The 10,085-nt window shown below is 46.9% G+C and overlaps 29 non-coding genes across 29 annotated transcripts; all 29 read left to right on the forward strand.

Moving 5' to 3' along the window:
- Positions 1-116: 116 nt before the first annotated feature.
- On the forward strand, positions 117-235 carry LOC145148325 (5S ribosomal RNA). Its single transcript, XR_013729214.1, has one exon. It is a non-coding gene; the product is annotated as a 5S ribosomal RNA (ribosomal RNA).
- A 220-nt stretch (positions 236-455) lies between these two features.
- Positions 456-574, forward strand: LOC145153795 (5S ribosomal RNA). Its single transcript, XR_013734287.1, has one exon. It is a non-coding gene; the product is annotated as a 5S ribosomal RNA (ribosomal RNA).
- A 230-nt stretch (positions 575-804) lies between these two features.
- Positions 805-923, forward strand: LOC145152529 (5S ribosomal RNA). The gene has a single exon (XR_013733063.1). It is a non-coding gene; the product is annotated as a 5S ribosomal RNA (ribosomal RNA).
- A 230-nt stretch (positions 924-1,153) lies between these two features.
- On the forward strand, positions 1,154-1,271 carry LOC145150427 (5S ribosomal RNA). The gene has a single exon (XR_013731253.1). It is a non-coding gene; the product is annotated as a 5S ribosomal RNA (ribosomal RNA).
- Positions 1,272-1,499: 228 nt separating this feature from the next.
- On the forward strand, positions 1,500-1,618 carry LOC145153483 (5S ribosomal RNA). The gene has a single exon (XR_013733989.1). It is a non-coding gene; the product is annotated as a 5S ribosomal RNA (ribosomal RNA).
- A 229-nt stretch (positions 1,619-1,847) lies between these two features.
- LOC145150649 (5S ribosomal RNA) lies at positions 1,848-1,965 on the forward strand. Its single transcript, XR_013731460.1, has one exon. It is a non-coding gene; the product is annotated as a 5S ribosomal RNA (ribosomal RNA).
- A 229-nt stretch (positions 1,966-2,194) lies between these two features.
- LOC145152530 (5S ribosomal RNA) lies at positions 2,195-2,313 on the forward strand. The gene has a single exon (XR_013733064.1). It is a non-coding gene; the product is annotated as a 5S ribosomal RNA (ribosomal RNA).
- Positions 2,314-2,544: 231 nt separating this feature from the next.
- LOC145150048 (5S ribosomal RNA) lies at positions 2,545-2,662 on the forward strand. Its single transcript, XR_013730878.1, has one exon. It is a non-coding gene; the product is annotated as a 5S ribosomal RNA (ribosomal RNA).
- Positions 2,663-2,892: 230 nt separating this feature from the next.
- Positions 2,893-3,011, forward strand: LOC145153484 (5S ribosomal RNA). The gene has a single exon (XR_013733990.1). It is a non-coding gene; the product is annotated as a 5S ribosomal RNA (ribosomal RNA).
- A 230-nt stretch (positions 3,012-3,241) lies between these two features.
- LOC145150651 (5S ribosomal RNA) lies at positions 3,242-3,359 on the forward strand. The gene has a single exon (XR_013731462.1). It is a non-coding gene; the product is annotated as a 5S ribosomal RNA (ribosomal RNA).
- Positions 3,360-3,589: 230 nt separating this feature from the next.
- LOC145154193 (5S ribosomal RNA) lies at positions 3,590-3,708 on the forward strand. Its single transcript, XR_013734678.1, has one exon. It is a non-coding gene; the product is annotated as a 5S ribosomal RNA (ribosomal RNA).
- A 232-nt stretch (positions 3,709-3,940) lies between these two features.
- On the forward strand, positions 3,941-4,058 carry LOC145150049 (5S ribosomal RNA). Its single transcript, XR_013730879.1, has one exon. It is a non-coding gene; the product is annotated as a 5S ribosomal RNA (ribosomal RNA).
- Positions 4,059-4,289: 231 nt separating this feature from the next.
- Positions 4,290-4,408, forward strand: LOC145153485 (5S ribosomal RNA). Its single transcript, XR_013733991.1, has one exon. It is a non-coding gene; the product is annotated as a 5S ribosomal RNA (ribosomal RNA).
- A 230-nt stretch (positions 4,409-4,638) lies between these two features.
- Positions 4,639-4,756, forward strand: LOC145149973 (5S ribosomal RNA). The gene has a single exon (XR_013730807.1). It is a non-coding gene; the product is annotated as a 5S ribosomal RNA (ribosomal RNA).
- Positions 4,757-4,985: 229 nt separating this feature from the next.
- LOC145147543 (5S ribosomal RNA) lies at positions 4,986-5,104 on the forward strand. The gene has a single exon (XR_013728442.1). It is a non-coding gene; the product is annotated as a 5S ribosomal RNA (ribosomal RNA).
- Positions 5,105-5,333: 229 nt separating this feature from the next.
- LOC145153486 (5S ribosomal RNA) lies at positions 5,334-5,452 on the forward strand. The gene has a single exon (XR_013733992.1). It is a non-coding gene; the product is annotated as a 5S ribosomal RNA (ribosomal RNA).
- A 230-nt stretch (positions 5,453-5,682) lies between these two features.
- LOC145137471 (5S ribosomal RNA) lies at positions 5,683-5,801 on the forward strand. Its single transcript, XR_013721089.1, has one exon. It is a non-coding gene; the product is annotated as a 5S ribosomal RNA (ribosomal RNA).
- Positions 5,802-6,031: 230 nt separating this feature from the next.
- Positions 6,032-6,150, forward strand: LOC145144070 (5S ribosomal RNA). Its single transcript, XR_013725091.1, has one exon. It is a non-coding gene; the product is annotated as a 5S ribosomal RNA (ribosomal RNA).
- Positions 6,151-6,381: 231 nt separating this feature from the next.
- LOC145152332 (5S ribosomal RNA) lies at positions 6,382-6,500 on the forward strand. The gene has a single exon (XR_013732855.1). It is a non-coding gene; the product is annotated as a 5S ribosomal RNA (ribosomal RNA).
- Positions 6,501-6,728: 228 nt separating this feature from the next.
- LOC145144934 (5S ribosomal RNA) lies at positions 6,729-6,847 on the forward strand. Its single transcript, XR_013725933.1, has one exon. It is a non-coding gene; the product is annotated as a 5S ribosomal RNA (ribosomal RNA).
- A 229-nt stretch (positions 6,848-7,076) lies between these two features.
- LOC145148327 (5S ribosomal RNA) lies at positions 7,077-7,195 on the forward strand. The gene has a single exon (XR_013729215.1). It is a non-coding gene; the product is annotated as a 5S ribosomal RNA (ribosomal RNA).
- A 221-nt stretch (positions 7,196-7,416) lies between these two features.
- LOC145154872 (5S ribosomal RNA) lies at positions 7,417-7,535 on the forward strand. Its single transcript, XR_013735341.1, has one exon. It is a non-coding gene; the product is annotated as a 5S ribosomal RNA (ribosomal RNA).
- A 230-nt stretch (positions 7,536-7,765) lies between these two features.
- Positions 7,766-7,884, forward strand: LOC145154387 (5S ribosomal RNA). Its single transcript, XR_013734861.1, has one exon. It is a non-coding gene; the product is annotated as a 5S ribosomal RNA (ribosomal RNA).
- A 233-nt stretch (positions 7,885-8,117) lies between these two features.
- Positions 8,118-8,235, forward strand: LOC145150827 (5S ribosomal RNA). The gene has a single exon (XR_013731639.1). It is a non-coding gene; the product is annotated as a 5S ribosomal RNA (ribosomal RNA).
- A 231-nt stretch (positions 8,236-8,466) lies between these two features.
- On the forward strand, positions 8,467-8,585 carry LOC145148375 (5S ribosomal RNA). The gene has a single exon (XR_013729262.1). It is a non-coding gene; the product is annotated as a 5S ribosomal RNA (ribosomal RNA).
- A 231-nt stretch (positions 8,586-8,816) lies between these two features.
- Positions 8,817-8,935, forward strand: LOC145149705 (5S ribosomal RNA). The gene has a single exon (XR_013730557.1). It is a non-coding gene; the product is annotated as a 5S ribosomal RNA (ribosomal RNA).
- A 230-nt stretch (positions 8,936-9,165) lies between these two features.
- LOC145152531 (5S ribosomal RNA) lies at positions 9,166-9,284 on the forward strand. The gene has a single exon (XR_013733065.1). It is a non-coding gene; the product is annotated as a 5S ribosomal RNA (ribosomal RNA).
- Positions 9,285-9,515: 231 nt separating this feature from the next.
- Positions 9,516-9,633, forward strand: LOC145150498 (5S ribosomal RNA). Its single transcript, XR_013731320.1, has one exon. It is a non-coding gene; the product is annotated as a 5S ribosomal RNA (ribosomal RNA).
- Positions 9,634-9,863: 230 nt separating this feature from the next.
- LOC145153666 (5S ribosomal RNA) lies at positions 9,864-9,982 on the forward strand. The gene has a single exon (XR_013734163.1). It is a non-coding gene; the product is annotated as a 5S ribosomal RNA (ribosomal RNA).
- The last annotated feature ends 103 nt before the right edge of the window (positions 9,983-10,085 follow it).

Genomic DNA, 10,085 nt, shown 5'->3' on the forward strand with positions numbered 1-10,085 from the left:
TTTCGTATTTTTGGAACGGAGCCGATCGGTCACGTGGGTCCCACGCCTCGCGTACGAAAACAAAGGAGGTTCTGCGTCTTTTAAGACATAAAAGCAATAAGCATGGATAGTATTTCGGGTGCGATCATACGAGCACTAATGCACCGGATCCCATCAGAACTCCGCAGTTAAGCGTGCTTGGGCGAGAGTAGTACTAGGATGGGTGACCCCCTGGGAAGTCCTCGTGTTTCACCCCCCTTTTTCGTTGCCCGTTTGCGTTTTTTTAGATTTTACGTGCGGTTTTTTTTTTCTTTCTTGCTATTTCTATGCTCGGGTGGCATCCGTTTCATGGTTCATGGTTTTCGTATTTTTGGAACGGAGCCGATCGGTCACGTGGGTCCCACGCCTCGCGTACGAAAACAAAGGAGGTTCTGCGTCTTTTAAGAGATAAAAGCAATAAGCATGGATAGTATTTCGGGTGCGATCATACCAGCACTAATGCACCGGATCCCATTAGAACTCCGTAGTTAAGCGTGCTTGGGCGAGAGTAGTACTAGGATGGGTGACCCCCTGGGAAGTCCTCGTGTTGCACCCCCCTTTTTCGTTGCCCGTTTGCGTTTTTTTAGATTTTACGTGCGGTTTTTTTTTTGTTTTTTTTTCTTTCTTGCTATTTCTATGCTCGGGTGGCCTCCGCTTCATGGTTCATGGTTTTCGTATTTTTGCAACGGAGCCGATCGGTCACGTGGGTCCCACGCGTCGCGTACGAAAACAAAGGAGGTTCTGCGTCTTTTAAGACATAAAAGCAATAAGCATGGATAATATTTCGGGTGCGATCATACCGGCACTAATGCACCGGATCCCATCAGAACTCCGCAGTTAAGCGTGCTTGGGCGAGAGTAGTACTAGGATGGGTGACCCCCTGGGAAGTCCTCGTGTTGCACCCCCCTTTTTCGTTTGCCCGTTTGCGTTTTTTTAGATTTTACGTGCGGTTTTTTTTTGTTTTTTTTTCTTTCTTGCTATTTCTATGCTCGGGTGGCCTCCGTTTCATGGTTGATGGTTTTCGTATTTTTGGAACGGCGCCGATCGGTCACGTGGGTCCCACGCCTCGCGTACGAAAACAAAGGAGGTTCTGCGTCTTTTAAGACATAAAAGCAATAAGCATGGATAGTATTTCGGGTGTGATCATACCAGCACTAATGCACCAGATCCCATCATAACTCCGCAGTTAAGCGTGCTTGGGCGAGAGTAGTACTAGGATGGGTGACCCCTGGGAAGTCCTCGTGTTGCACCCCCCTTTTTCGTTGCCTGTTTGCGTTTTTTTAGATTTTACGTGCGGTTTTTTTTGTTTTTTTTTCTTTCTTGCTATTTCTATGCTCGGGTGGCATCCGTTTCATGGTTCATGGTTTTCGTATTTTTGGAACGGAGAGGATCGGTCACGTGGGTCCCACGCCTCGCGTACGAAAACAAAGGAGGTTCTGCGTCTTTTAAGACATAAAAGCAATAAGCATGGATAGTATTTCGGGTGCGATCATACCAGCACTAATGCACCGGATCCCATCAGAACTCCGCAGTTAAGCGTGCTTGGGCGAGAGTAGTACTAGGATGGGTGACCCCTTGGGAAGTCCTCGTGTTGCACCCCCCTTTTTCATTTGCCCGTTTGCGTTTTTTTAGATTTTACGTGCGGTTTTTTTTTGTTTTTTTTCTTTCTTGCTGTTTGTATGCTCGGGTGGCCTCCGCTTCATGGTTCATGGTTTTCGTATTTTTGGAACGGAGCCGATCGGTCACGTGGGTCCCACGCCTCGCGTACGAAAACAAAGGAGGTTCTGCGTCTTTTAAGACATAAAAGCAATAAGCATGGATAGTATTTCGGGTGCGATCATACCAGCACTAATGCACCGGATCCCATCAGAACTCCTTAGTTAAGCGTGCTTGGGCGAGAGTAGTACTAGGATGGGTGACCCCTGGGAAGTCCTCGGCTTGCACCTCCCTTTTTCGTTGCCCGTTTGTGTTTTTTTAGATTTTACGTGCGGTTTTTTTTTGTTTTTTTTTCTTTTTTGCTATTTCTATGCTCGGGTGGCCTCCGCTTCATGGTTCATGGTTTTCGTATTTTTGCAACGGAGCCGATCGGTCACGTGGGTCCCACGCCTCGCGTACGAAAACAAAGGAGGTTCTGCGTCTTTTAAGACATAAAAGCAATAAGCATGGATAATATTTCGGGTGCGATCATACCGGCACTAATGCACCGGATCCCATCAGAACTCCGCAGTTAAGCGTGCTTGGGCGAGAGTAGTACTAGGATGGGTGACCCCCTGGGAAGTCCTCGTGTTGCACCCCCCTTTTTCGTTTGCCCGTTTGCGTTTTTTTAGATTTTACGTGCGGTTTTTTTTTTGTTTTTTTTTCTTTCTTGCTATTTCTATGCTCGGGTGGCCTCCGTTTCATGGTTGATGGTTTTCGTATTTTTGGAACGGCGTCGATCGGTCACGTGGGTCCCACGCCTCGCGTACGAAAACAAAGGAGGTTCTGCGTCTTTTAAGACATAAAAGCAATAAGCATGGATAGTATTTCGGGTGCGATCATACCAGCACTAATGCACCAGATCCCATCATAACTCCGCAGTTAAGCGTGCTTGGGCGAGAGTAGTACTAGGATGGGTGACCCCTGGGAAGTCCTCGTGTTGCACCCCCCTTTTTCGTTGCCTGTTTGCGTTTTTTTAGATTTTACGTGCGGTTTTTTTTTGTTTTTTTTTTCTTTCTTGCTATTTCTATGCTCGGGTGGCATCCGTTTCATGGTTCATGGTTTTCGTATTTTTGGAACGGAGAGGATCGGTCACGTGGGTCCCACGCCTCGCGTACGAAAACAAAGGAGGTTCTGCGTCTTTTAAGACATAAAAGCAATAAGCATGGATAGTATTTCGGGTGCGATCATACCAGCACTAATGCACCGGATCCCATCAGAACTCCGCAGTTAAGCGTGCTTGGGCGAGAGTAGTACTAGGATGGGTGACCCCTTGGGAAGTCCTCGTGTTGCACCCCCCTTTTTCATTTGCCCGTTTGCGTTTTTTTAGATTTTACGTGCGGTTTTTTTTTTGTTTTTTTTCTTTCTTGCTGTTTGTATGCTCGGGTGGCCTCCGCTTCATGGTTCATGGTTTTCGTATTTTTGGAACGGAGCCGATCGGTCACGTGGGTCCCACGCCTCGCGTACGAAAACAAAGGAGGTTCTGCGTCTTTTAAGACATAAAAGCAATAAGCATGGATAGTATTTCGGGTGCGATCATACCAGCACTAATGCACCGGATCCCATCAGAACTCCTTAGTTAAGCGTGCTTGGGCGAGAGTAGTACTAGGATGGGTGACCCCTGGGAAGTCCTCGGCTTGCACCTCCCTTTTTCGTTGCCCGTTTGCGTTTTTTTAGATTTTACGTGCGGTTTTTTTTTGTTTTTTTTTTTTTTTTTGCTATTTCTATGCTCGGGTGGCCTCCGCTTCATGGTTCATGGTTTTTGTATTTTTGGAACGGAGCCGATCGGTCACGTGGGTCCCACGCCTCGCGTACGAAAACAAAGGAGGTTCTGCGTCTTTTAAGACATAAAAGCAATAAGCATGGATAATATTTCGGGTGCGATCATACCAGCACTAATGCACCGGATCCCATCAGAACTCCGCAGTTAAGCGTGCATGGGCGAGAGTAGTACTAGGATGGGTGACCCCCTGGGAAGTCCTCGTGTTGCACCCCCCTTTTTCGTTTGCCCGTTTGCGTTTTTTTAGATTTTACGTGCGGTTTTTTTTTTGTTTTTTTTTTCTTTCTTGCTATTTCTATGCTCGGGTGGCCTCCGTTTCATGGTTGATGGTTTTCGTATTTTTGGAACGGCGCCGATCGGTCACGTGGGTCCCACGCCTCGCGTACGAAAACAAAGGAGGTTCTGCGTCTTTTAAGACATAAAAGCAATAAGCATGGATAGTATTTCGGGTGCGATCATACCAGCACTAATGCACCAGATCCCATCATAACTCCGCAGTTAAGCGTGCTTGGGCGAGAGTAGTACTAGGATGGGTGACCCCTGGGAAGTCCTCGTGTTGCACCCCCCTTTTTCGTTGCCTGTTTGCGTTTTTTTAGATTTTACGTGCGGTTTTTTTTTTGTTTTTTTTTTCTTTCTTGCTATTTCTATGCTCGGGTGGCATCCGTTTCATGGTTCATGGTTTTCGTATTTTTGGAACGGAGAGGATCGGTCACGTGGGTCCCACGCCTCGCGTACGAAAACAAAGGAGGTTCTGCGTCTTTTAAGACATAAAAGCAATAAGCATGGATAGTATTTCGGGTGCGATCATACCAGCACTAATGCACCGGATCCCATCAGAACTCCGCAGTTAAGCGTGCTTGGGCGAGAGTAGTACTAGGATGGGTGACCCCTTGGGAAGTCCTCGTGTTGCACCCCCCTTTTTCATTTGCCCGTTTGCGTTTTTTTAGATTTTACGTGCTGTTTTTTTTTTGTTTTTTTTCTTTCTTGCTGTTTGTATGCTCGGGTGGCCTCCGCTTCATGGTTCATGATTTTCGTATTTTTGGAACGGAGCCGATCGGTCACGTGGGTCCCACGCCTCGCGTACGAAAACAAAGGAGGTTCTGCGTCTTTTAAGACATAAAAGCAATAAGCATGGATAGTATTTCGGGTGCGATCATACCAGCACTAATGCACCGGATCCCATCAGAACTCCTTAGTTAAGCGTGCTTGGGCGAGAGTAGTACTAGGATGGGTGACCCCTGGGAAGTCCTCGGGTTGCACCTCCCTTTTTCGTTGCCCGTTTGCGTTTTTTTAGATTTTACGTGCGGTTTTTTTTTGTTTTTTTTTCTTTTTTGCTATTTCTATGCTCGGGTGGCCTCCGCTTCATGGTTCATGGTTTTTGTATTTTTGGAACGGAGCCGATCGGTCACGTGGGTCCCACGCCTCGCGTACGAAAACAAAGGAGGTTCTGCGTCTTTTAAGACATAAAAGCAATAAGCATGGATAATATTTCGGGTGCGATCATACCAGCACTAATGCACCGGATCCCATCAGAACTCCGCAGTTAAGCGTGCTTGGTCGAGAGTAGTACTAGGATGGGTGACCCCCTGGGAAGTTCTCGTGTTCCACCCCCCTTTTTCGTTGCCCGTTTGCGTTTTTTTTAGATTTTACGTGCTGTTTTTTTTTGTTTTTTTTCTTTCTTGCTATTTCTATGCTCGGGTGGCCTCCACTTCATGGTTCATGGTTTTCGTATTTTTGGAACGGAGCCGATCGGTCACGTGGGTCCCACGCCTCGCGTACGAAAACAAAGGAGGTTCTGCGTCTTTTAAGACATAAAAGCAATAAGCATGGATAGTATTTCGGGTGCGATCATACCAGCACTAATGCACCGGATCCCATCAGAACTCCGCAGTTAAGCGTGCTTGGGCGAGAGTAGTACTAGGATGGGTGACCCCTTGGGAAGTCCTCGTGTTGCACCCCTTTTTTCGTTGCCCGTTTGCGTTTTTTTAGATTTTACGTGCGGTTTTTTTTTTGTTTTTTTTTTCTTTCTTGCTATTTCTATACTCGGGTGGCCTCCGCTTCATCGTTCATGGTTTTCGTATTTTTGGAACGGAGCCGATCGGTCTCGTGGGTCCCACGCCTCGCGTACGAAAACAAAGGAGGTTCTGCGTCTTTTAAGACATAAAAGCAATAAGCATGGATAATATTTCGGGTGCGATCATACCAGCACTAATGCACCGGATCCCATCAGAACTCCGCAGTTAAGCGTGCTTGGGCGAAAGTAGTACTAGGATGGGTGACCCCCTGGGAAGTCCTCGTGTTGCACCCCCCTTTTTCGTTGCCCGTTTGCGTTTTTTTAGATTTTACGTGCGGTTTTTTTTTTGTTTTTTTTTCTTTCTTGCTGTTTCTATGCTCGGGTGGCATCCGTTTCATGATTGATGGTTTTCGTATTTTTGCAACGGAGCCGATCGGTCACGTGGGTCCCACGCCTCGCGTACGAAAACAAAGGAGGTTCTGCGTCTTTTAAGACATAAAAGCAATAATCATGAATAGTATTTCGGGTGCGATCATACCAGCACTAATGCATCGGATCCCATCAGAACTCCGCAGTGAAGCGTGCTTGGGCGAGAGTAGTACTAGGATGGGTGACCCCCTGGGAAGTCCTCGTGTTGCACCCCCCTTTTTCGTTTGCCCGTTTGCGTTTTTTTAGATTTTACGTGCGGTTTTTTTTTTGTTTTTTTTTCTTTCTTGCTGTTTCTATGCTCGGGTGGCATCCGTTTCATGGTTGATGGTTTTCGTATTTTTGGAACGGAGACGATCGGTCACGTGGGTCCCACGCCTCGCGTACGAAAACAAAGGAGGTTCTGCGTCTTTTAAGACATAAAAGCAATAATCATGAATAGTATTTCGGGTGCGATCATACCAGCACTAATGCACCGGATCCCATCAGAACTCCGCAGTTAAGCGTGCTTGGGCGAGAGTAGTACTAGGATGGGTGACCCCCTGGGAAGTCCTCGTGTTGCACCCCCCTTTTTCGTTTGCCCGTTTGCGTTTTTTTAGATTTTACGTGCGGTTTTTTTTTGTTTTTTTTCTTTCTTGCTGTTTCTATGCTCGGGTGGCATCCGTTTCATGGTTGATGGTTTTCGTATTTTTGGAACGGAGCCGATCGGTCACGTGGGTCCCACGCCTCGCGTACGAAAACAAAGGAGGTTCTGCGTCTTTTAAGACATAAAAGCAATAAAAAGGATAGTATTTCGGGTGCGATCATACCAGCACTAATGCACCGGATCCCATTAGAACTCCTTAGTTAAGCGTGCTTGGGCGAGAGTAGTACTAGGATGGGTGACCCCCTGGGAAGTCCTCGTGTTGCACCCCCCTTTTTCGTTGCCCGTTTGCGTTTTTTTAGATTTTACGTGCGGTTTTTTTTTGTTTTTTTTTCTTTTTCGCTTTTTCTATGCTCGGGTGGCCTCCGTTTCATGGTTCATGGTTTTCGTATTTTTGGAACGGAGCCGATCGGTCACGTGGGTCCCACGCCTCGCGTACGAAAACAAAGGAGGTTCTGCGTCTTTTAAGACATAAAAGCAATAAGCATGGATAGTATTTCGGGTGCGATCATACGAGCACTAATGCACCGGATCCCATCAGAACTCCGCAGTTAAGCGTGCTTGGGCGAGAGTAGTACTAGGATGGGTGACCCCCTGGGAAGTCCTCGTGTTTCACCCCCCTTTTTCGTTGCCCGTTTGCGTTTTTTTTAGATTTTACGTGCGGTTTTTTTTTTCTTTCTTGCTATTTTTATGCTCGGGTGGCATCCGTTTCATGGTTCATGGTTTTCGTATTTTTGGAACGGAGCCGATCGGTCACGTGGGTCCCACGCCTCGCGTACGAAAACAAAGGAGGTTCTGCGTCTTTTAAGAGATAAAAGCAATAAGCATGGATAGTATTTCGGGTGCGATCATACCAGCACTAATGCACCGGATCCCATTAGAACTCCGTAGTTAAGCGTGCTTGGGCGAGAGTAGTACTAGGATGGGTGACCCCCTGGGAAGTCCTCGTGTTGCACCCACCTTTTTCGTTGCCCGTTTGCGTTTTTTTAGATTTTACGTGCGGTTTTTTTTTTGTTTTTTTTTCTTTCTTGCTATTTCTATGCTCGGGTGGCCTCCGCTTCATAGTTCATGGTTTTCGTATTTTTGCAACGGAGCCGATCGGTCACGTGGGTCCCACGCCTCGCGTACGAAAACAAAGGAGGTTCTGCGTCTTTTAAGACATAAAAGCAATAAGCATGGATAATATTTCGGGTGCGATCATACCGGCACTAATGCACCGGATCCCATCAGAACTCCGCAGTTAAGCGTGCTTGGGCGAGAGTAGTACTAGGTTGGGTGACCCCCTGGGAAGTCCTCGTGTTGCACCCCCCTTTTTTCGTTTACCCGTTTGCGTTTTTTTAGATTTTACGTGCGGTTTTTTTTTTGTTTTTTTTTTCTTTCTTGCTATTTCTATGCTCGGGTGGCCTCCGTTTCATGGTTGATGGTTTTCGTATTTTTGAAACGGCGCCGATCGGTCACGTGGGTCCCACGCCTCGCGTACGAAAACAAAGGAGGTTCTGCGTCTTTTAAGACATAAAAGCAATAAGCATGGATAGTATTTCGGGTGCGATCATACCAGCACTAATGCACCAGATCCCATCATAACTCCGCAATTAAGCGTGCTTGGGCGAGAGTAGTACTAGGATGGGTGACCCCTGGGAAGTCCTCGTGTTGCACCCCCCTTTTTCGTTGCCTGTTTGCGTTTTTTTAGATTTTACGTGCGGTTTTTTTTTTGTTTTTTTTTTCTTTCTTGCTATTTCTATGCTCGGGTGGCCTCCGTTTCATGGTTGATGGTTTTCGTATTTTTGGAACGGCGCCGATCGGTCACGTGGGTCCCACGCCTCGCGTACGAAAACAAAGGAGGTTCTGCGTCTTTTAAGACATAAAAGCAATAAGCATGGATAATATTTCGGGTGCGATCATACCGGCACTAATGCACCGGATCCCATCATAACTCCACAGTTAAGCGTGCTTGGGCGAGAGTAGTACTAGGATGGGTGACCCCCTGGGAAGTCCTCGTGTTGCACCCCCCTTTTTCGTTTGTCCGTTTGCGTTTTTTTAGATTTTACGTGCGGTTTTTTTTTTGTTTTTTTTTCTTTCTTGCTATTTCTATGCTCGGGTGGCCTCCGTTTCATGGTTGATGGTTTTCGTATTTTTGGAACGGCGCCGATCGGTCACGTGGGTCCCACGCCTCGCGTACGAAAACAAAGGAGGTTCTGCGTCTTTTAAGACATAAAAGCAATAAGCATGGATAGTATTTCGGGTGTGATCATACCAGCACTAATGCACTAGATCCCATCATAACTCCGCAGTTAAGCGTGCTTGGGCGAGAGTAGTACTAGGATGGGTGACCCCCTGGGAAGTCCTCGTGTTGCACCCCCCTTTTTCGTTGCCCGTTTGCGTTTTTTTAGATTTTACGTGCGGTTTTTTTTTTGTTTTTTTTTCTTTCTTGCTATTTCTATGCTCGGGTGGCCTCCGCTTCATGGTTCATGGTTTTCGTATTTTTGCAACGGAGCCGATCGGTCACGTGGGTCCCACGCCTCGCGTACGAAAACAAAGGAGGTTCTGCGTCTTTTAAGACATAAAAGCAATAAGCATGGATAATATTTCGGGTGCGATCATACCGGCACTAATGCACCGGATCCCATCAGAACTCCGCAGTTAAGCGTGCTTGGGCGAGAGTAGTACTAGGATGGGTGACCCCCTGGGAAGTCCTCGTGTTGCACCCCCCTTTTTCGTTTGCCCGTTTGCGTTTTTTTAGATTTTACGTGCGGTTTTTTTTTGTTTTTTTTTTCTTGCTTGCTATTTCTATGCTCGGGTGGCCTCCGTTTCATGGTTGATGGTTTTCGTATTTTTGGAACGGCGCCGATCGGTCACGTGGGTCCCACGCCTCGCGTACGAAAACAAAGGAGGTTCTGCGTCTTTTAAGACATAAAAGCAATAAGCATGGATAGTATTTCGGGTGCGATCATACCAGCACTAATGCACCAGATCCCATCATAACTCCGCAGTTAAGCGTGCTTGGGCGAGAGTAGTACTAGGATGGGTGACCCCTGGGAAGTCCTCGTGTTGCACCTCCCTTTTTCGTTGCCTGTTTGCGTTTTTTTAGATTTTACGTGCGGTTTTTTTTTTGTTTTTTTTTCTTTCTTGCTATTTCTATGCTCGGGTGGCCTCCGTTTCATGGTTGATGGTTTTCGTATTTTTGGAACGGCGCCGATCGGTCACGTGGGTCCCACGCCTCGCGTACGAAAACAAAGGAGGTTCTGCGTCTTTTAAGACATAAAAGCAATAAGCATGGATAGTATTTCGGGTGCGATCATACCAGCACTAATGCACCGGATCCCATTAGAACTCCGCAGTTAAGCGTGCTTGGGCGAGAGTAGTACTAGGATGGGTGACCCCCTGGGAAGTCCTCGTGTTGCACCCCCCTTTTTCGTTGCCCGTTTGCGTTTTTTTAGATTTTACGTGCGGTTTTTTTTTTGTTTTTTTTTCTTTCTTGCTATTTCTATGCTCGGGTGGCCTCCGCTTCA

The sequence above is a fragment of the Lactuca virosa genome, chromosome 1 (assembly GCF_052849685.1).
Source record: "Lactuca virosa cultivar CGN04683 chromosome 1, Lactuca_virosa_CGN04683_v6, whole genome shotgun sequence".
Classification (NCBI taxonomy): Eukaryota; Viridiplantae; Streptophyta; class Magnoliopsida; order Asterales; family Asteraceae; genus Lactuca; species Lactuca virosa.